The sequence below is a fragment of the Hypomesus nipponensis genome, chromosome 12, assembly GCF_054491055.1.
Source record: "Hypomesus nipponensis isolate SF chromosome 12, ASM5449105v1, whole genome shotgun sequence".
In the NCBI taxonomy this organism is placed as follows: domain Eukaryota; kingdom Metazoa; phylum Chordata; class Actinopteri; order Osmeriformes; family Osmeridae; genus Hypomesus; species Hypomesus nipponensis.
This window is the reverse complement of record NC_140372.1, coordinates 14,546,288-14,569,268: the sequence shown is the minus strand read 5'-3', so window position 1 is coordinate 14,569,268 and position 22,981 is coordinate 14,546,288. Positions and strand designations below refer to the sequence as shown.

The 22,981-nt window shown below is 40.5% G+C and overlaps 1 pseudogene; it reads right to left on the bottom strand.

Annotated features, from left to right (window-relative positions):
* Positions 1–2,270: 2,270 nt before the first annotated feature.
* Positions 2,271–5,437, bottom strand: LOC146261663 (uncharacterized; annotated as a pseudogene).
* Between the last annotated feature and the right edge of the window lie 17,544 nt (positions 5,438–22,981).

Genomic DNA, 22,981 nt, shown 5'->3' with positions numbered 1-22,981 from the left:
TCGTCTGCAACGATGGACGCCACTACGCCAAGCGTCTGGCAACGATGGACGCCACTACGCCAAGCGTCTGGCAACAATGGACACCGCTACGCCAAGCGTCTGCAATGATGGACGCCGCTACACCAAGAGTATGGCAACGATGGACGCCGCTACGCCAAGTGTCTGCCATTATGTGGTAAGTTAGCTATAACTGGTCTCAGGTTGGCAACTGTAGGCTAGCTAGCTAGCTAGCTATCAATCGGAGATAAAAAATGAAAGTAGCCTACATGATCAACTGTGGCTATTTCCGCTAGGTAGTGTTGGGCTGTATTGGCAGACCTTCATTAGACTCCTAAATTTGTGTTGTGTGTAAATATATCTTTAAGCACGTTTTCATGTAATGTTTGATATGTATTAATTTTGTATTTTATGCATCACCTTCTAGTAATGTTTTCAGTGTTGTAAAATGTATATTTGCTGGTTTGATAGCCTAGAGTTTTGTCGTGCAGAGGCCCAATATGTGTTTACATATTCTCTTGTCTTGCAAAGGCATAGCTATTTGGCCTACTGCAGCCAAGTATCAGTGATTTCCCATTTGAGTTTGTATGTGTCAGGCAATTGTTCTTTCATATAACTGGCGTCGCTATTTTAGTATGCAGGATGGGTTTACAAAAGGAGTTTGATTAGCCTCCTATACTTGCTCAGGTGAGGTAAGCTAGGTTTATAAAATACATTTGTTATTGTTTGCTGTGAAGGTAGCGTTTGTTTCTGTATTGATTTTGTTACATTGTCATAATGTATTGATTGTCTTACTATTTTGATAATAAATTTGTTTTTGGATTTGAAGTAACTTGTCCTTGTGCCTGCTTTCAATATTTGAACAATAGTATTTGCTGGAGTCCTAAGAAGAGGTGAATAGTATGAGTTGTATGCGCTGGTTTTAAAATGTAATACCGTTTCATGTATTTTAAGTTGTTTTATGTGTCCACAGGAAGATTGGATTTCACCACCACTGTTCTACCATTTAGTCTGATTGTTAGTTGAGTTCCAGTTCAAGTCTTTTATTGTCAGATGCACAGAACAATACAAGGTCAGACTGGGCACTGAAATTCTTAGGACAAGACAACGCAAAGCAACCTGGCATGACATTTAAGTACTCTGAACATGGATTACATCTATGATAAGAAAATAAAATAAAAACTCCTAAATATACAAACTAATATACAATACAGTATGCTAAACCTGTAATACACATATTAACCTATACTAACCGTATAAACCTATACTAACCTAAAGACAAGTGGGGTAACAAGTAGTACAAGTAGCTGAAAGTGACAGTGTGCAAAGTGGCTAGTGAGAAAGTGGTGAGAATGTATCAGTGTCCATTCAGAAGCCTGATGGCCCTTGGTAAGAAACTATTCTCCAGTCTGCGTGTGCGAGACCGAATGCTTAAGTATTGCCCGCCAGAAAGCAACGGGGTAAAAAGACTGATGGGCGGATGGGTGGTGACAGTCTCTTCGAATCCAGCCAGTTTTCCTGAGTCATCATGTGTGGTAGGTGTCCTGTAGGGCTGGGAGCTTCCTGCCGATGATGAACTCAGCAGACCTGACCACACTACGTAGGACCTTATGGTCCCTGTCTGTGCAGATCCCATACCACACTGTGATGCAACCAGTCAGTATGCTCTCTATTGTGCATCTATAGAAGTTAGTGCGGATGACTGCTCCTCCTCCTGCCGCCTCCTATAGTCCACAATAATCTCCTTATCTTGCTGACGTTGAGAGAGAGGAAATTGTCCTAGCACCATGATGTCAGGGTATCAACCTCCTCTCTGTAGGTTGACTTGTCACTGTCCCTGATGATGCCCACAATGGTTGTGTCGTCAGCACACTTAACAAGGAGGTTGGAACTGTGTGTTGTAGGAGAGGGCTGAGCACAAAGCCCTGGAGGGTACCTGTGATGGTGATCAATGTGGATGAGGTGCTGTCGCCGATTCTCACCACCTGTGGCCTCCCCGTCAGCAAGTGGAAGATCCACTTGTGGTGCTTAGTCCCAGGACCACAAGCTTGGAAATGAGTCTGGAGGGGATGATGGTATTGAATGCTGAGCTGTAGTCAATGAACAGCATCCTCTCCGACGTATTCCTTTGTCCAGGTGGGAGAGAGCGGTGGGCAAAGTCATGGTGATGGCATCGTCTGTAGACCTGTTGTACCGGTATGTAAACTGCATAGGGTCCAGGGTGGGAAGCAGCGATGAGCAAATGAATGATTTGACTGGCCACTCGAAGCACTTCATGATGACAGCGCTATCGGGCAATAGTCGTTCATGCAGTTGACCTTGGTGTTTTGGGGCACAGGGACGGTGGTGGTCCTCTTGAAGCAGGTGGGAGTACAGACAGGCTGAAGGAAAGGTTAAAGATGTCTCAGCTAAATATAAAAACAATTATTAATAATTGTTATTGTTGATTTATTTGTTGTTTCTTTTAGAACATACAATAATAGCATTTATAGGCATACAATTACTTGTGTAGGCATCGTTATTTGCATAACAAAAGTCAAGAGTGGTTATAGTGGTTTGATTCAATATTGAAGAATTACATGAATTAGAATATTTGGGTTTGGGTGTTGTGTGCCGTGTTAGATGGGTCTTGATCTGGTACATTCATAGAATGGTCATATTTGAAATATGGGATTTAGTGCTAGTTGGCACAGCAAGTAAACTAACAATTTAGTGTAATTGAAGGATATCGATACACATTTGTACTTTTCTCCAAACTATCATATTCTTATTCAACATATCGATAACACAGGCCAACTGACAACTGGGACTGGGCTGTGAGTGTGAGGAAAGGCAAAAAACAATGACAGCTACAGTAGCCTGCCTAGCCAGCCAGTTGCACAGTTTGCTGAAGGTTTTTAACCCTTGTGCTGCCTTCGGGTCACATCACCAAAAGGTTCATAACGAACCATCGTTGTGTTTACCCAATTTTACCCTATACAAAAGCAAATAAAAATAATTTTATTTTCACCTTCGCAATGTGGGGGGTCTGAGACAGCCTAACGATTAAAAGAAAATGCTTCATTTTGTTTTTGTATGCGGTAAAGTTGTTGCAAACAACGGTGGGTCACAATGACTGATGATCCAGAATGACCCGAGGAGAACACAAGGGTTAAAACTATAGTTACAAAGTAAAAACGAATGGGTGACACTTCTTGGTTAGTTACAACTTTTAATAGACAAAATTACAACAGATGTTAAGAAACTTGACTTTATTCGAAGGATCGCTTCACATGGTCACTTCAGGTTCCGTTCCGGTGTCTGGTGAGCTAGCTGCTTATCTTCCTAGCTATCCACAAAATTGCAGACGCTTGGCGTAGCGGCGTCCATGATTGCACACGCTTGGAGTAGCGGCGTCCATGATTGCAGAAGCTTTGCGTAGCGACGGTTGTATGTTGTTCTGGTGTGCGAGGGCACTTGTCACCCCCATAGTGGCCACGCTCCGTCACAAGGTCTACGAGCCGATGTTCGCCACTCGCTGGGCTCGAACACGCCACCTTTGACATGCCAAGCGTGACCACTACCAGCTACGCCAATGAAAAGCTAGCTCTTTGTTGACGCGGGTGGCCTTTTATATACTTGAGGAGTAAGTTTGACAGATTCACATCCGTTACATAAGCATCCCTTATTGGCCAAATACTGTAGCTAGTTTTGTCATTCACACAGCAATCACACTGAACTCAGAATTTGGCATCAACAACATGACTGTGAATACCTTATTCTAGACCAATACATTCATTAACAGTTTTTTCTGATGGCTTGAGCGCATTTTTTGTAACTATTGGCTATTTTGCTAAACTCTACACACAAATAAGAAAACCCTTCACCAAATCAGCAACACATTGCAATTCTCTTGCAAAAACTAATCAACCTTGCTTAACTCTTCAAACCTTTGTAAACATTTTATTTTTGTATCAAACAGTTAACACAAGCCATCACATTAATAAGCACACAATGCGCCAACTACACACTGATGGTATGAATAAAAAACACATCTGGCTTTTGCTGTCTCTGTGCACAAAGTAGGCTATGTCAGTTTGAGGTCATACTTTTGTCATAGTTCTGTAGACATACAGGGATCAAAACTTCAAGTACTGGTATGTATTTACACAAATCAAAACAAACACAAGTGTTTTTCCAGGTCAAAACACCAAATAGTAATTTCACTGAAAAAAAATTATAAAACGAAATCAGTCCACATTGTGTCGTCTCTCTGGGTCTGGCCACAATTTCGTCTACATCACATGCAATGTCCTCTAGTCCAAGGCACCGGGGAAAATATATTCTGGAATGCCGTATCCAGGCCTGACATGATGCCCGGTCAATATCTCCACATGCCTCCTCCATTGCCTGTAAAAGGGCTATGCGTTGATGGGGATGACGGTCATAGACCTTCCAGCGCCAGGCAGAAAATAACTCTTCAATTGGATTCAAGAATGGAGTGTATGGGGGGAGGTAGAGTACAGTGAAGCGTGGATGATCTGTAAACCAGTTGCGGACCAAAGCAGCCCAATGGAAACCAACATTGTCCCATATGATGACGTATCTGGTCTGCTCTGGTCTCTGAACATTAGTGAGCATGTCATGTAAGGTATCCAGGAATATAATAATTTGTGCAGTGTTATATGGGCCTAGGGTTGCATGATGGTGAACAACACCATTTTGACTTATAGCTGCACACAGTTATGTTACCACCACGTTGTCCTGGGACATTGATTATGGCACGGTGTTCTATAATGTTCCTGCCACGTCTCCTTGTTTTAGTGAGGTTAAAACCTGCCTCATCCACAAAAAGCTGCTCATGACCCATGGCACCTGCCTCTAGCTCCGTCACTATCCGGACAAGACAAAAACAAATGCAGCACATCAGGCCCATGCACAGCACTATAAACTTCCAGATTCAGTACCAATGATACTATAGCTTACCTGCACAGTCATATTGCAGTTGTTTTACACGTTCACTGTTTCTTTCAAAAGGGACTCTAGATTTGTTTCATTTGAATTCTGTTGCGGGCAAGTACACGAGATAATACAGAAATGCTCACATTGTGTATGTTTTGGAAGGTGTTGTCGTCCTCAATTATGCACTGCTGTATTTCTTGTAGCCTTATGGAATTATTTGCAATCACCATATTGACTATATGGGTCTCTTGTTCTGCAGTGAACATTCTTCCTCTGCCCCCAGCATCTGGACGTCTAGCAATTCTGTAAAGTAACAATTTAAGTATTTTTTACATGTATGGTATTGTTGTGTTTCTCATTAGAGTATGGCAGTGCTACAAAATTTAGTGCAAAGTGACTGTACTAACCGATTCTCATTTCGAAATGTCCTTATGATGCTTGCTACAGTGTAGCGGCTCAAGTTAGGCTGAACCCGTTGGCCAGTTTCTCTCAGGGCCATTCCATGGTTGATTACATGGTCCACTATTGTAGCTCTGATGTCATCAGTAATTCTATTTCTTACTCTTCCCCCTCCTCGTCCTCCTCTTGCACCTCCTTGTCCGCTTCCTCTAACTTCACCTCCTTGTCCTGGTCGTCCTCTCCCTCTCGCTTCTTCACCTCCACGTCCTCGGCCTCCTCTAATCCTCACTCTTCCTGCTCCCTCCATTGTACTCCACACGGACAGCTTACCTGTGGCTTATTTATAGGCTGATTGCAAAGTGAACTAATTATCTAAAACTGTTTTCAGGTGTGACAGTGTGCCAGACATTTGGCAAAATAGTGTAAATAATAGCCATACAAGTGTATAGTTTTGCTAGGAGTGTGTTGATCATTTAGAAATTGAGTGTAAAGTAGTGAGTTGTGTTAACAGTTCCGCAAAAAGAGTGCTGTGCAGTGGATTGTACCTACAGTTTTGCAAAGTGTGAGTTACAAAATTGCAAACTGAGTGCAAAGCACTGTTTGTGCTTTTAGTTTTGCAAACTCAGTGAGTGGTTTTGAGTGGTGTATTCATCGTTTAGACATTGTGCTGAAAGAATCACGTTTAGGGTTTAAGCATTCAGAAAAAACAGTAAACAAATAGTAGGCTATTGGCATTAGTAACATGCCTCCTGAGACCACTGCTTAGAATACTTCTGATTGAATTAAAAAGAGACTAAAATACTATTTTCATTGACTAAAACTAGACTAAAATGTCATCAGTTTTCGTTGACTAAAACTAGACAAATATAGTAATGGATAATTCTGACTAAAATAAGACTAAAACAATCACACTTTTAGTCAACTGAAACTTGACTTGACTAAAAAGAGTATGAAAGTGACTAAAACTAATAAAAACTCAAATGACCGCTTGACACAAAGACTAGACTAAAACTCAAATTAAAACAGACTTCCAAAAACAACATTAGAGGTGATCTAAATAGGTTTCTAAATTGTCTGTGACAGTTACATGTGGACAAATTATGTCTGGTGTATAGTTTCTCTGGTTTCTCTTGCGGACTAGAAAGTACATTTTTGTTTTTTTTGCACAGGTCCCTTCAGGGGGGTCTGTTCTTTACATTGTGATTACAAGTATTGTTTATCACTCTAAACTACATTTTACACACCCACATACACAATAAGTCATGCATACACACCCCCCACACACACAGATGAGAGGTAAGGTCATAAGCTCAAATTGCCAATTCCCTGAATTTATCTTGTTTGTGGATTGTTGAGTGTGCATATACTTGTGGTAAAAGAGAGACACATTCAAGAGTGTTGGCAATGTAGGGAGTTTAATATTGGCCAAACAATCAAAACTAATTCCCCTATGGTTTAAAGGAAGATGGTAAACTTAACATTGTATTAACATGAATCAAATTATGTCAATACCAATCAATTTACAGTTATTTGACTCTATGGGTTAAACCAGAGCAAGATTGATCAAAAATTTAATAACATTGCAAATAAATGAAATCAATTTCAAGGCAAACATGTTACAAAAAGAAGGTTAACTCTTACTTATGCTACCATGATTATTGTAAATCAGAGAGACAGCAAGAAGTGAACAAGGAGAATGAGTACAAGGACAAGCCAGAGCTGAGGAGAAGGTCTCAGGAGATCAAGAATCCACAGAACAATTCTTCACAATTCCCTTTATAAACAAGAACAACCAATCAGACCACTTCTTGACCCTTACTTATTAACATATGACTAGCAATGCTACAGTAAGTTACAAAATAGGGTGTGAGAGCCATCAAGTTGAGACCCTGTCGAGCAACTCCAGATTTTAGCATATGAGGTCGGACCATTAGCGGACTGGCCATCGGGAGAATCGCGAGAATTCCCGATGGGCCGAAGCACTTTTGGGTCGGAGGGCGGCCCAAAAGTGCATAATTTTTTACTACTAATAAAAATGTTGGAAGAAGATTGAGCAACACGGTTTTCCGGCCCCCCTTTCCCCCAGGCCGGTTGGTCTATTCCAAATGAACGTTTATGCAGCCCTTAGTCCCGCGTATACACAACAGTGATACTGACAGATCGAAAGTTAGCTATAGAGACAATATAAAGATGGAAAACCAGGTTAAGAAACGTAAACGTAGCCTAATTACCTTCACTAAACAATGTTTTGCCAATTGGACAAACGGCTATGTTTGTTTGTTTTACATCAAGCTCAAAAAACTACTTTCCGCTCAAATCAGCCAAAATAATTCGCTCGCGCGCGTTCGCTCGCATTAAGCGTGGAAGTCACAAAGCATCATATCAGGCACAGAATTTGCATGCATTAGCAGGGCGCTCGCTTTGGTGGCGTATACGGGACCGGTTCTGGTAGGCTGGTCTGGATCAAAGTCCAAGGCCTATTTTTACTCCCAGTCCGTCTCTGGGTGGGAAAGTTTGACACCCAGCCTTACAGCACCATCACCAAGACAAAATATGCTAAATGTTCAATTATTCAGCATTGTGAGGCTAATAATACGCGGCGGCCGCGAGTCCTTAACAAGTCTTAAAAAGTCTTAAATCACTTTTCCTAAAAATAAGGCCTTAAAAAGTATTAAATTGTCTTAAATTCAGATTGGATGGGTCTTAACATTTTTTTGTGTCATGTGTCTGCGAAAATGCAGGCAATCTGTTCTGCCAGTTCGATTATTTTTTTTTGCGCTGCGTTGTCTATGGTTAGGTCAGAGCGTAGCCTACAGCGCAGATTTTGATGACGTAAAGCATCGGCAATACACAGCAATGGTTGATGGCCAATCAACTTAGAAACTTGGGGAAATTAAAGTTAAATTACAAATGGCTTGAACAGAAAGAGTATTCTTGGTTAAGGTTGGTGCCTGGAAATACTTATGAAATGAACTGCGTGTGGGGAAAATTTCAAACTTGGGACAATGGGGATCAGAGCGATGGAATGGCACGTGCAGAGCAAAAACACAGAGACTACGAAGGGTACGCCAGAAGCCTGCAAGTGCTAGTTGGGGTGTGTTTGCCTTCGGCGAGCACAAACCATTGTTATCTCACATATATATTTATTTTTATCATTGTTTATTTTCTCGCCCCTAAGGCTCAGTCAATATTTGGACTACATAGACAAAGTCGATGTCAAAAGGTTCGTCTTGGTCACGATTGCGTTGGTTCTATTGGGATTTATGTTCCGTTGTTCCATTAAGTTTTTGTGCCAAAAGTGAAGATAACGGTGGCTAACTTGCTAGCCACAGTCACTGACGCTACTGACGTCACTAACGTCACGAAATATCAATAATATATGTGTGGCAACTGCATAGTAGAGGTGCGCAAAACCACTTTCGGCCAATCATGTTTTTCAGTGATAGGGACCCATTTATGGAATAATTTACCAACTGAAATAAAAACACAAACCGAACTGAAAACATTCAATAGAAAGGTGAAACCCTGGCTGAAAGAAAACCAAACATGTAGCCACTAAGTCAGGTCCATAAAAGCAGGAGCACATAGTGTGTCTCTGTTGTCCCTGTTGTAATGTATCGTGTTGTTACGTCCCTGTTGTAATGTATTGTGTGTCACGTGATGTGCTGTTGTGTTTAATGTGGTCATGAATCTGTGAAATACTAATATATTGCATCTGCTGCATGATTGTGTAACTCACACTATGCAGTAAATTGTATTTAGGTCTGACCAGGGACTGGGGTTGCAAATTAGCCTATTGGCTAAAAACCTTTTATGTAACAAATCTACAACATTATTTATGTATTTAATAATGTGCGCTGCATTGTCCCTGACAAATAAACAAACAAATAAAGATTACGATTGGAAATCCAGAGCCAACAATGCCATCTGACATCTGAGCAATTACACACATTTAGTCAATGTTCTTAAACTCAACCGATTACTGTCATTTTACTATACTGTTCATTTTGAACAGACATCAGTGTGTTTATTTGGAAAGATTACTGTATATTTCCACTTTTGATTTGTATTTCCATTGTAAGTTTGGTCTTAAATTTCATTTAGAAGTGGTATTAAAAGGTCTTAAAAAATCTTAAATTTAACTTGTTTATACCTTTAGACACCCTGTAATAGATTTGAACTTTCCAATTAATCTTGCCAAAAATGAGTTGTTATTCTGCAACAATTTCTCCCCCTTTAACATGTACCAGTGCACAATGTCCATGATTCAGTCGGTGATTAACATGTCAGTGAAACACTCAAATACATATTCCTTGAACTATAAAAATAGTGCCTGTGATAAAATTGGTGGCACACACACACAGATTTCTGGAATTATAGATTGATAGTACAGTTCCTGTGATGCAGCTGGTGATGACAGTTTTTTTCAGTGGTTTTGGTACCTATATTTCTCAGATCACAATGGAAATTCTCTGTCATCTTTGAAGCACTTGTTTAACCTCCACATCTATTCAAGTCAAATTACCAATGATGTGGTAGCCTACATTCGTGCAGATGATGTTAGATATGTAGCCTTTATTTGTCTGCTTCTTCCTATGTTATAAATTGGTTTTACGTTGATCAACATTTGCTATATTGGTTCTCTGTTAAAATGTATTACCAGCACAAACATCTAAACATTTAGTTCATAACAGAAATGTGTTAATCACATCAGTTCAATTGCGGTAGCCTACTGCACTCAGTTGGATTATAAAAAAGACACCTACACAATATTAACTTTGCAGAGTTCCGAGTCGAGATATTTGTAATAAACTAGGACCAATCAGAATGAAGGGACCGTGACATGAAGAGAGCAAGCCAAGCTGAGGACACCTGCAGAATTTGAACTTTGCAGAGTGCCCGGTTCTTGAGTTGATCATGCAAAACTAAACCCATTCTATTTGTACACACACACAAACACACACAGATCCCTGGCATAATTAGAGAGATATGGGCTTCTCTTTTCATAAGACCTTAAAAAAGTAGGGGGAATGTCTGGTCACTTATATATTTGGCAATGTCTATGTGTGTGTGCGCATGAATATGTGTGTGCGAGTGCGATTGTGTGTGCATGTGCGAGGTGTGATGTGGTGTGAAAGCACATGTCTGTGTGTGTGTTATTTTTTTTTGTCTTTTCTGATGAGTGTTTCCCTATTGAATTAATCAATGTCACTCATTTATTCATTAGTCACTCATCATTACCAACCAGCGTGGAGGGAAATAACTGATGGCTAAATAGTATTTATTGAAAATTACATCTAAAAATACCCTTTGTTTCCTCTCTAAGTTTCCATGGTGGAGGAACACATACTCCAAATGAGAAGAAAGATTACTGTTTTTTTCTGCCAATGTCCAGGGAATGATCTCCCATTATGATATGAGACTTGTCTTGGAGAACACAATAACTGGACCCTCCTCTCAGCTCTGGATGTTCTAATCACCCAGTCAAGACCTTAATTACTGATTAACTCTGGGCTGTTCTACCTCATCCTCTCTGTGAATGGGGGACTGGGATAGGAGGGTGAAGGATGGATCGAGAATGAGTGGAGAGATGGGTTTGCTGGGAGGGGGAGAGATAAGGGTGCTTATCTTCTGTTCTGCAGGTGCTGCAAGTCGGGATCCAATCTCCATGTAGCTGGGAGAATTCATTGACTTCTGAACCTGGTAGGACTTGATTGTTTATATGCTTGAGAAAGAGAACAAACAAGCATAGTTTGAATTTGCGCCACAGTTCAGCTCTAGAAAACCCATCACCCAACCACCCAATGGTGGTTTTTGGGCAATACAGTAATGAGAGCTTAAGTTGGTTTGATGGTTTTCATCCTGCCAAAATGTTTTGTGAGAAATCACTGGAGAGTTTAAGGTAAGAAATATTTAACAGTAAGTTGTATCTGGCATTGGTCATTCAATAAAAGCCATTGGGGAATAACTTCTTACTAATAGAGTTCCCGACCGGGTTCTGAAACACTCCAGAGCAAGAATTTGTGGTTTGTTCAGCAGAACTGGACCTAAAAACCTTTCAAGTAAAATCCCTCCCAAGGATGGTAATTACCCTTTAGATAATGTACAAATCCTGGTGATGCAGGAGAAAGAAGGAGCAAGAGAAAGAAATAGAGAGGAAACAAGAGGGAGCAAGAGAGAGAGAAAAACAGAAGAAAAGCAAAGAGTTATAGGTTAAATAAATTGACAATTGATCAAAATGTTCCTGCTTTCTATTCCTTTTCTTCCATCCAAGTATCCAATACTCTCTCCATCTCATTCTATTTCTCCCTCTCTCTATCTCCCTTTCTTTCCCCCTTCCTATAGTTCTCCTTTTACTTTTCCCCCCTGTCATATCCCTGTCTTTTGCTCTTTTTCAATATCTCTGTCTGACCAAATGACTGTAGATATAGTAGAAGACAAAAGGGGTCTCCCCCCTCTATAGACTCTGTATTGGCAGGCCTTAGCTACCCACTTAGCCTCAGTGTCTGAGCAAGTTGATTGCATCAAAGGGCCAGATAGACACAGAGCAGAGAGGAGTTTCCTCCATGCTCTCTTAGTCCCATGATAGCATGGTGTATTGCATGGCATGTTGGTACACAGTCAGGCTGTAACAAGAAGAATGATCTGCTATGACACAATTATGCATGATATTTATCCTGTTTGCAGTACTTTCCAACAAAGTATTCTTCATCATGGCAAGCCTCAGCAAGGGCTAGTTGAGGATTTGCAGGATTTTAAAATGTGGAGGGCATGTAATAAAGATGATGTAATACTCATCAGCCTGAACCCACCACCCCAACCCCCTTGCACACAAATACAAAAACACACACAATCATGATTGTTCAAGGAATAGAGAATTCTCAGAAAGGGAAGAAGAGGGCAGAAAGAGAGTAGATGCTGTGCTAATGTTCAATTGTGTTTTCCGGAAGGGTAGGGGGCAGGTGTGGAAGATGAAACGCTGGGTGTTAAGGTGGGTCTGCTGTTCATTGTAAAAGGCCAAGCCTCTTTCTCTACTAGGAACAAATGTCATCCACGTGATTCATCTTAAAAGGCAACCAAGTGTATCATTTTCCCCTAGTGGAGAAGACACAAAGGTTATGGTCCCTGCCCCTTCCTCTCTTTACCCAGACAGCTCACATCTCTCCCTGCCAGATATCAGAGTAATGGGGCTCTTCCTGTATACACCAGGAGTGCTCCTAGTAGTCTTCTAGTGAGTATAGGAAGATTTATCTTTTGAAGAGAGCACCAAATATCACTTTTCGGACAATGTTAGCAACTACTAATGTGACAAATAGACATAAAAGACTACCTCTCCTTATTTCAACCGGATTTCCTCAGGTGTGTTGTGTGTGTATTTTGACAATGTCAATGAGACCCATAAATTTAGCTAAGCAGATCAGAGGAAACGGACACAGGGACTGTGTTTACAGTTTTTCTCGATTGCTAAGACACATTTATTGAAACAGTCACCCTTTTTCTCAAAAACTGTAAACACAAAACCAAATCTTCAAACTCAATTTCCAAAACCTCTGACTCTTCTGGCAACATCAAACACTCGCCCATAAACCATTTACTAACTTGTGCTCAAAATCAAACAATGCTTTCAGATTATAAACACAGCAAATCAATATATAAACACTATGGAGCAATCATTAGACACAACATGAAAACATTGAAAACACAGTATCCAGGGCATGTAGTTACATGTAAAGACAAATGTGTTCATGTTTACACAGTGAAACAGTCACCCTTTTTCTCAAAACTGTAAACACAAAACCAAATCTTCAAACTCAATTTCCAAAACCTCTGACTCTTCTGGCAACATCAAACACTCGCCCATAAACCATTTACTAACTTGTGCTCAAAATCAAACAATGCTTTCATTTTATAAACACAGCAAATCAATATATAAACACTATGGAGCAATCATTAGACACAACATGAAAACATTGAAAACACAGTATCCAGGGCATGTAGTTACATGTAAAGACAAATGTGTTCATGTTTACACAGTAAATAAATTTACGTAGCAATAAAGAAAATAGATTTTGAAACACTGGATTTTGGTGTTTCAACACCCATTGACACTTTCCTCATGTATGACTATGTTTAGCCTGTGTTCTGCACCTCACTTTTGCCAACTGTCTCTGGAGGAGGGGATCTCTCACTGAATTGCTCCTCCCAAAGTTTCTTCAATTTTTTCTCCTGTTTGAGTTTTTATGGGAGTTTTTCCTTGTCTTCCTTGAGGGTTGAAGTTGGCTGAGAGGCAGTTCTATGGGCGTATGTGAAGCCCTCTGTGACATTGTTTGTAAGAAGGGCTATACAAATACTTTACATTTGATTAGAAAATATTACAGTAACCATCACAATTTAGAACAAAGAAAAACAGGGTAAAAAACCCTGTGCTGTGTTGAATTCAGCCTTGAAAACACTCCACACCTATGTGGGTTTGGGTCATAGACCTTCCACTGCCACACAGAGAACAACTTTTCAATTGGATTGAGAAAAGGGCTGTATGGTGGAAGGCAAACATTTATAGTAAAAACTGCTGGTTGATGTTGAACTGGCCACGCCACAGAAACTGCCCTCCAGTCTGCCAGAGCGGCCTCAAGATTATCCATCATCATACTGCTGGACCTTTCTGCACCATTTGATACGGTTAACCATCAGATCTTGCTCCCCAGACTTTCTGAGATGGGCATCTCTGGCACCACACTTCAGTGGATCTCATCCTACCTGTCGGGAAGATCCTACCAGGTCTCCTGGGGAGGCAAAGTGTCAGGCCCCCGCCAGCTCTCCACTGGTGTCCCACAGGGCTCTGTCCTTGGACCCCTCCACTTCTTCCTGTACACCACCTCACTTGAACCAATCATCACCTCCCATGGCTTCTCCTACCACTGCTACGCTGACGACACGCAGCTGTACCTGTCATTCCCCCCCCGACTGATCCGGGGATCTCAGCTAGAATCGAGGCCTGCCTCACAGACATCTCCACCTGGATGACTAAGCACCACCTCTAGCTGAACCTCGCCAAAACTGAACTTCTCATCATCCCGGCCAAACCCTCCATCTCCCACGACCTCTCAATCACCCTGGGATCTGCAACAGTGACCCCTTCTTCCTCTGCCAGGAACCTTGGGGTTACCATGGAGGGCAAGCTCTCCCTCACAGCCCACATTGCTGCAGTCTCCCGGTCGTGTAGATTCACCCTCTACAACATCCGGAAGATCAGGAAATACCTGTCTGAGCATTCCGCCCAGCTGCTAGTCCAAGCACTTGTCCTCTCCAAGTTGGACTACTGCAACTCGCTGCTCACCGGTCTCCCAGCATGCGCAACCCGCCCTCTCCAGAAGATTCAAAACGCAGAGGCCCGTCTGGTCTACAATCTACCCAGACACTCCCATGTAACCCCGCTCCTCATCTCTCTCCACTGGCTTCCCATCACGGCCCGTATCAGATTCAAGACCCTGGTACTGACTTTCCGAGCGGTGAACAGGACTGCACCCGACTACATCAAGTCTCTCCTCCAGCCTTACACCCCCACCCGCCACCTACAGTCTTCTTCTGACAACCGCCTGGTGGTCCCACCTCTCAAGCGCGCCCACTCCCAACCCAAGCTCTTCTCCTGTCTGGCCCCCCAATGGTGGAATCCCCTCCCCACCTCCATCAGAGACACTGATTGTCTCCTCACCTTCAAGAAAAGGCTAAAGACACACTTGTTCCGGGAGTACAACGGTCCTTAGGAATGACTCTTATTGAGGGACTTGTTGCTCTTGTTGGTTAATTGTCACTGATTTAACTTCTTGTACTCGCTTTGTATTATTGTTGCTTGCTTTCCTACAGGTACACTCTTGCACTTTTGAGGTTCATGTTGTTTAATTGTAACTTGTTTACAGTTTTTCACAATTGCTATATCACATTTCTTGAATCAGTCACCCACTTTCTCAAAACTGTAAACACAAAACCTCATCTTCAAGCACTATTTACAAAACCTCTGAATCCACTTGCAAAATGAAACTTTTGCCTTAAAATAGATTTACCTGAATTATGACAACCTTAGTTTGGATTTTTTTCCCATGTGTTTTTAGTCCTCTTAAGGCATACAAAAATGAAGTTGAACATTATTTATTTTATAAACACATTTTTTATGCACAATATTTTTGTTCCACTCAGATGGACAGCATGCATCTGGGTTATAAAAAAATAAGAAGTTGAAGAAATATGGATTAACCAAACCAATAAGAAAAATCATATATTATGCTGTTAAAACTACGGTGTCACATTTTTACCATCTTTCTCAATTAAATGCAATGAAATATGAAGAATCCTCTGATTCCTCAGCCTCTTCCCTCTCCCTTTTTACCGTTCTCAGATAACAACCCATTCATTTGAATCAGGTGTGTTGGATCAGGGAAATATCTAAAACAGTCAGGACAGGCGGTACTTGAGGACCAGGGTTGAGAACCTAGTCCTTAGGGCAGAGGTCTTCAACCCTGGTCCTCAGGGACCCCCTGTCCTGCACGTTTTAGATGTTTCCCTGCTCCATCACACCTGATTCAAATCAATGGGTCGTTATCTAGTTATGCAGAAGCCTGTTAATGACCATTCATTTGAATCAGGTGTGTTGGAGAAGGGAAACATCTAAAACATGTAGGGCAGGGGGTCCCTGAGGACCAGGGTTGAAGACCTCTGCCTTAGGGACATCCCTGCACACCTGATTCAAATGAATGGTCATTATCAGGCTTCTGTTGAGCTAGATAACAACTCAATCATTTGAATAAGGTGTGAGAAACATCTAAAACAGGGGTCTCCAACCCTGGTCCTGGGGAGCTACTTGCCTGTAGGTTTTAGCTCCAACAATCTAGCACACCTGAATCTAATAATTAGCTGGTTGATCAGGTAACTAGTGTAGGACAAAGTCAAATGAGTGTTGTTGGAGAAAAAACCAACAGGCAGTAAAAAAAAAAACATATATCAAATTATAACACCCCAAAAAATTGTTGCATATCAAGTATTTTCAAGAACATCAAAGTTGCAGTACTAGAATAAATCGTGGTTGATTTAAAGCCACTGACGCATAATGTCCAATTTAGTGGACAGATGATCAATCGTAATTTCCTTCCAAAATAAAAGCAATACTTCGAAAAAAATCAATAGCATTGCTCCTTAGTAGTTACTTTATGTGACGTTTTATTTACCTACAATTGTCTACTTCTATAGAAGGGTTGGCAAGATATTTATGAGCTAGCTAGAGTTTTTTTAAATCCGTCGGCCATCTTGGAATTTCGAAAGTTTAGTTGGGGTGTGACTGCCTTCGGCTAGCACAAACCATTGTAATCTCACATATATATTATTATTATTCTTTTTGCCCCCCTAAAACTTTGTCAATATTTGGATTACATAGACAACCTGTGTCAAAAGTTTCGTCTTGGTAGAGATTGAGTTGCTTGTATTTGGATTTACGTTCCGTTGCACAGTTTAGGAGGTTACAACGTTTTTGTGAGGACAAAGTGCCTTTTGTCGACGAAGGGTAATCTGTGCTCGCTACGTCACCACGTCAACACACGTTAGCAACGACGCATGGATACAACGTGATAGACTTTCTAGCTCGCAAATTGGATTACGAGTGAAAAATACCACCCCAAAAAAATCACAACCATTTGGCTTTGTAGAAAGCGTCATAGTAGTATTTTTTGTAGCAAATTTTCTAGTTCAATTTTACACCAAAAAACAGAAAGAGGGAAATGTTATGACGATATGACTATTGGGAAAACAAACCTCGCTATCGCTCGGTCGATATGTTCCAGCCTCAGTTTGATATTTCCCGGCATGACCGAACGGTCGAGGTTAGTAAGTAGTTTATTATATGGCATTTTTAGCTTCTTTTCATTTTGTAAACGAAAATAAATGGTCCCTCTAGGCTAATTGTAGCTAGCTCTCAAGTCTTCTCACGCTGTGTTTCATGTGTTGCCTAGCAACTCATTACTTTTGATAGAAGGCGGACAACATGGTTCTGCTAAAATGGCTTTAATTTCAACACAAAATAACGACACAAGTGATTAAAAAGGTCTAGTCTTCATCCTCACTTTCGATGACAAATCTTTTCAGCATCCTCTGGATAGTAAAACTCAGCAGCTGACAATAAGCGTCTGGCATGACTCCCCATTAGCCAATCAGAAAGCTTTTACCGTCGTTGCCATATAATATGTCTTATTACACGGCTGTTCTTAATGCTGTAGAATGCTCCATTCACTTGAATGGGGCTTCCCAACGTTCTGCGGTGAACAATTTTCTCATATTTGACCGTTGCTATGCATATTTGACCGCTGTCAAGGGAAGTGGCCTTTTTGTCTCGGATTCATGTCTTTCGTAGCACTCCGCAAGTAGTTCGGTAACTTTTCAACCCCAGCGTACTCTGTTGCTTAGCGACGTCAGTTGATTTGAAGCCAAAATAATGCTCAAAGTCTATGCAGTTCAACGTCTTTGGCGAACTATTTCTCTGCTGATCATCAATATGAATGGTAAATACATTGTAAAAAGACACACTGTGTTAAGTAATTTTTGTTGGCAAGTAGCCGTGTAATAAGCGGGATAATGTAAAGAATGCCGGTCATTATCGGGGAAATAAGCCCCTTCAACTTAGCGTCGCTTTCAAACAATCAGTGGAGTGTGGATAGCAAGGGCAGCTAGCTTGCCTCTAGCAAACTGCTTTTGAATTAGCCATCTCCCCCTAAATTAATCTGTCTGAGCGCAAACCTCAGTACTCTGAACAAAGTTTGCAGAGAACTCCGCTAGCTTCTTCGTAGCTAAATATATCAGAAAACTTCATCAGCCTAACTGGACCATCGCTTGTGTCCGTCTGAACAATTTCATCAAGCCATTTGTGTTTAAATGTAAAATTTACCCTTTTTGGGGCGCATGTAACAAGGGCGTAGGTTTGGTCTCAGCTTTGGTAGGGACACTTTTAAGGTAATTGGTTCAGGTTTTATAGAGCTGTACTAGGCCTACATAATCTGTACTGGACTTCTGAGCAATGACATCTTATATGATGCATACATTTGGGCATCCCAATTTTTAGCAACTTTTTACTATCTACAAGTATAAGTGTGAATGATAACATTCATGGGTAACATTGTTTAATCATCCCTTATAAAACTGCAATTTAATGCAGTATTTACCAAAATGGACAATTCAACTTCTCACCTGAACCCCTGATGCTGATTCATCACCAACCTGCTCTACATCTGTATCTTCAGGGTGCTGTTTTTCCTGCACAGTAATTCATCAATTTAATACAGACGCTAACCATGCTTAGTTGACTGTTGACATTGGTCGAGATTACAGGGAAAGGCATATTACTATCCAAGGGATCATATCATATAGGCCTACTTATTACCAGTTAATGTCACTTTTGAGTTGCTAGCCTGCTGGTACTAGGCTAAACTAGCACGGTCCCATTATGTGGGTAGGTTAGCTTTATCCTTCTGGCTTCAACAAGACAAGCTGCTGCTAACACACTGGTTGAAAGATTGCAGATGCTAGGGATAGATTGAATACAAGCAGAAGTTACATGCTCCACTACACTAACAACTTTCAAAACAGGTTTCCATTGTAGAATGGGTGTCAATGTAAGGCCAGCAGGTTTGCACTGTGTGTAGTTTTACTATTAGCTGACTAACAACGACCTTCTTGCTAGCTACTTACTCTCTGGGTGGTGAAAAAACTTCGGATATCTCTCTTCTTTTTGGGTGAAATTTTCCTATCTATAAAGCACAGAAGTGTCAAAAATATCAATGCTGAGACCAAACAAAATACTAATATGAGGCTTTATTATTTCCTGGCGTACTGAGTGCTAGCTCTCTTTCTGCAAGTCTCAATTCACGAAGTGTTTCTGACTCTGCCTGCCACTTCAGCCAATTAAATGACATTGTCTTGTCTCGCAGGCTCGAGGGCGCATTGGTTAACTTGGAAATGTATTTTTCACCTTTCTGGGCAATGAATATAGTAAAGATAATAATACGAATGAGTTTTGCAAATATATGTGCAAAATATTTTTTTTCGAAAATTAACAAAATATTGGTGGGGACAATTGTATCTTTCCCAAACTTTGGTCGTGACTAGTCCCTATGGACCCTATGCAAACTTACGCTCTTCGCCTGTAAAGGTAACGTTTCTTGAGCTTGAACAGAGCGCCAGGGTCGTTGTTTTGTTAAAAGCTTGCGTCTAGAGTGACATTGAAATGTATGAAGTGGGCTTCGCCGCATTTCGCCGATCAACTGAACATTTATTGGTTTTATAAAATATATATATTTTTTAATATACAGATTTTATTTTGTGTGCGGTCTGGAAAATCTAGTGCGCGGGTCCTTCAACTGGTCTGCGCGGCCGCACAGCTTAGAGGGAACATTGGTTAGCAGACTGTATTATTTGAATCGCAATTCCATCTGAAATACTGCCAGTGACAACGTTATTACAGTAGCTTGTTTCAAAGGGGGTTCCTTGTTTCAAAGGGTGTTCTTAATGAATTATGCAATATGAGTAGGCTAAATGCTTGAAAATATCACTAGAAGGGAAAACGCCCACCTGCAACTGAAGCAAGCACCCTACAATTTCCCCAGAAATTGTACCCTCTCTAGTTTCACTTAGACCAACTGACCAATGGGTAGCAGTGTATGGGATGATGCAAAAGGGTCCACTAGAGTGGATAATGTGCAACTAAACCACCAAAACCCATGCATATACAAGAAACAGAGTTTTTAATAGCTGTCCACTGTAGTGACCACTATGCGTGAAAGGGTTAAAATCAAACACTGCTCTCAAATAAACAAAGTGATCCAAATTATATACACTATCAAGCAGTCAGTAAACAATACACCAAAAATAGAAAACACATTGTTCAAAACATATTGTTTTTACGTAATCTCAAAACAAATTTCATATTTATCCGTCATTGTCTTTTGATGAACAAAAAGTTACTACTCTGCTTTACTCTGCTTTGCTCTTCGCAATTGTTTTGCTCTTCTCCTTGTGCCCCTATACAGTACTGTACCCTGCATCTCACAACTCATTCTTGTTCTTTGTTGATATGAACCTACAACCAGACATCTATTGAGCAGTCAGTACTGTTACTGTAACAAGTGGAAAGCACAATGTTCAGGGCCATACTATTTGTACATTGCACAGTATACAGCCTACAATGCACTGTACTAGTATACAATACTACAGTAAAAGGGACCAAAATCAAAGGAGTAAACATGTGATCAAAGTGCTTCTTCTTGTTTTTGGGTTGGGTTAGGCCAGAGCACTTTGTCGACATCACAAGCAATATTTTCCCACCTTCAACAACCTGTTTGCTCTCTGAACTGGCTTATATGGGTTGTGTCACATCATTTGACAAGTGATATCAATTTTGAATGGTTGTGTTTATTCAATGACATGTTTTCTCTATTTGTGAAACTGATAAACGGTTCGGGTTAAAGGACTGTATAGGTTCAGGTTCAGATATGGTGTGTCGCCCTATTACACAGTATTCAGGCATATTAGTGTAACTATTTTATCTTCTTGTTTTTGGTTTATCAAAAGAGAATTAAATACAGATTATACATTAGTATGCATACATAACATTCACATACAGGTTTAATATAAACATCACAGACACACAACCAATTTCTAATAACAGCATAATAATGGTGATTACTATGTGATTTTGCTGCCATCTAGTTATCATTTACGTCCGTTTCAGTAACCTATAATTATAACTACGTCTGTAACGTGCATCTTTGCGGGTGAAATAAAATACTCATTCACATTACAAATAATAATAACTGAGAGCTTACACATATTACACAAGTCTAACATACTCACAAACATCAATAACAGTTAACCTAAACTGCGTTTAGAGTAGCCAGACATACAGCTAACGTTTTCACATACTAACGAACTCTAACATGCTAGCTGCTGACCAAACCAACGTCATTACAGTCCTGAATTCTCGCGTACATTGACATAACAATAAAAAACAACTTACTTTCGTCAGTGACGCACAAACATGTCTGAGAACAGGTAACAGGACTAATTGTACTAATTAAACTACTTTATAAAACAATTGGGTTTTTTCGACTTAAATAGCTGTTTCTGTTTGGACGAGAGACGTTCCATGAGTTGAATTATCTGACAACAACCCACTCTGACTTTTCACTCCAATAATAAATCACTCCGCGATTAAACATTCGCGTTGATACAAATAACTAACCATAACAACGGGGACGAGTCAAAGCCTCCATTTACAATTTTGAAAGACTTTAACAAGCTAACTTGTATTTACAACAATGAGTGACTTCAATATTTATTTTAACGTATTTGAAAAATGTTTATTTTCAGAATGTACTGTGTCAGTGTCACGTAACCGCTCATCTCACATCCCATTTGCTATTCACCTCGCTATTCACTCTACTTCAGACGGACTGCGGCCGACACGACAGCAGTTACAGCAAGTCTACACATGGCCAATCATTTTCTTCTTAAACATCTTGATTTTGTTTGGGGACAATGACATGGCTCGATAGCTGGCTAGTCTTGTCGTTTAACATACTGTCAAATTATAATCACTGTTTGGAGAATATGTAAACTTTGATGCGGTCATCTCACATCCATTTGCTATTCAACTCGCTCCACAGGCTGCGGCCATACTGTAGCCTAGTACGGCCGGTAGCCTATTGTTCTTGAAAATCTTGATATTGATTTTGGGACAGTGACATGGCTGGTTAGCTCGATAGTCTTCTTGTCAAACATACAAATTATATTTACTGTTTGTCAACCGTAAACAATGTTATTGCCTTTGAATCTTGCTAGCATAACGTTAGCTTTCGGGCTAATAGCTCAGCCAAGGGAAAGCCGGTGTTGGGTATGAGCTGTGCGGACTATAAAATATCAGACTTGGCTTACGTTAAAAAACGTTAGATTTCTTTTGCAAAATGCCTGAAAACATGAATTGATGTTTGTAAAAAAAAAAATCGTTGGAAAGTGACCATGGTATGAGCGGGACAATGCCCTTCGAGGTGTCCAATATCACTTGATAATGGACTCCACTAGCGTCGGACGGTTCACGCCTCCACATCGTCCATTATCAGGTGATATTGGACACCTCGTTGGGCATTATCCCTGAAGTATAGGAACAACCAAACTAACACTGTGCAGACTCTTCTGGTGTTTTTGCCACAAACTTCTACTCACGAACTCACGATCTCTGCGCATGCGCAACCTGGTGTCTGGTCTTTCTAACACTATTTGTATTTAATTGTTGCCATTTGTGTTTAGCAGTATGGATGACATGTGCATTACAGTGCAGAATGTGTTTTACAGTTTTTTTCAAATGCTTACACACATTTTTTTACTTGTCCTCTTTTTTTCAAAACTTAACACACAAATCCAACAACTGCACACAAAAAATGCTAAATGCCTCGCTTCTCTTGCAAAATGAAACACTGCAATCAAAATATCCCAAACACATCTCAGAAGCACACGTCTCATGTTGCAAACACTTTTGTTATACGAACAATTATATACGATTTTTTGATATATCATATACACACAGTTATTCAAAACCTAAAGCTCTTTTTACATG